Raw genomic sequence first — 1,409 nt, 5'->3', positions numbered from 1 at the left:
ACAAGGTGAAATATTATTAGAGTCTTGCAGAGACAGGAGAAAGCGACAGCCAACCATTTATGTAACATCAACTCATACATTCAGCAAATATTTATGGAGCGCCTGCTAGTCTTTTGGTTGCTAGTCTAAAAGTGCACAGGTGCACAGGCACGGTGACCTGTGAAGCCTTTCACAAGCCCAAAGGGCCTGAACCTGTATGACTCTGTCCTCAGAGAACCTCTTTCTAGAATAGCTTCTTCATCAGCTGAAGCCCTGGACATCAGGGACGGAAAGCATCCCACAAGAAAGTGACACGACCTTCCTCCTCTCTGCTCTGCATCAGCAACTCAGAAAACACTGACACCCCCATCACTGAGTCATGGATGCTGAGCTGCCTGGGCCTTCCATGGCTCACTTTGTCCATTACCCTGCCCCTAAGAACAAACAGTAATTCCTTGTCTCAGGCATGTGTGGGTCACTCTTAGAGATTCCCCAGCACAGATAATTCCACAGCTTCCTTTGATCAACATTCAGTGACCAGCAGCCCTTTCCATTGTAAAGTTCCTGCTGAAGTCTGCTCTCATACCTTCCACATCTTTTTAAGTTCTTCTTTAAAGTTAGTTTTAGTTAGTCATCATAGACAATCCTCTAGACACCTGACCTCTTTCTCACCATTTACTAAAAATTACAGTAAAAAATTAATCAATCAGACAACAAATATGCATTGGATATCAACTATATGCAAAACTCTCTGATAGCTTTAGGGAGAGGTACAAAGAGAAGGTAGAAAGAAGAATGGTGGTTCTGGAGATAGAGCTGTATGTTGGAAATCCCAGCTCTGACACTTGTAATCATGAGGGCTGCTAGGGGTTAAGTATGTCCCCCAAATGTTCATGTATTGGCAGTTTAATTCCCACTGTGACAGTGTTAAGAGGGTGGGAAATCCTATTATGGTAATTGAAAGGTGGGGTCCTTAAGAGGTGATTAGATTGTGAGGACTGTGCCTTTGTGAATGGATTGATCTATTCATGGAGCAATGGGCATGGTTCTGATGGCTTTATAAGGAGGGCAAGTGAGAAGTTAGCTCTCTTTTGCTCAGCCAATTCTAGCCACATGATATCCTATATTGCTGCAGAACAAAGCCCTCACCAGATGCATTCCCTGGACTTCCTAGGCTCCAAAACTGTAAGAAATAAATTTAATTTCTTTATACATCACCCAGTTTCAGGTATTCTGTTATAAGCAACAGAAATGGACTAACACAAGGGCAAATCCTCTTTCTTGACTCAGGCTTATCATCTGTGAAATGGGGTGAGCAATTCTGGCTCCGCCTATCTCATTGGGTTTATTGTGAGGCTCAATAAAAATTATGAATCAGCAGGGGCTTTATAAACCCTAAAATTCTATAGAAACGTGAGTCAGATGCAATA

The sequence above is a fragment of the Galeopterus variegatus genome, unplaced genomic scaffold (genome assembly GCF_000696425.1).
Source record: "Galeopterus variegatus unplaced genomic scaffold, G_variegatus-3.0.2 Scaffold13094, whole genome shotgun sequence".
Lineage (NCBI taxonomy): Eukaryota > Metazoa > Chordata > Mammalia > Dermoptera > Cynocephalidae > Galeopterus > Galeopterus variegatus.
This window is presented reverse-complemented; position numbering follows the sequence as displayed.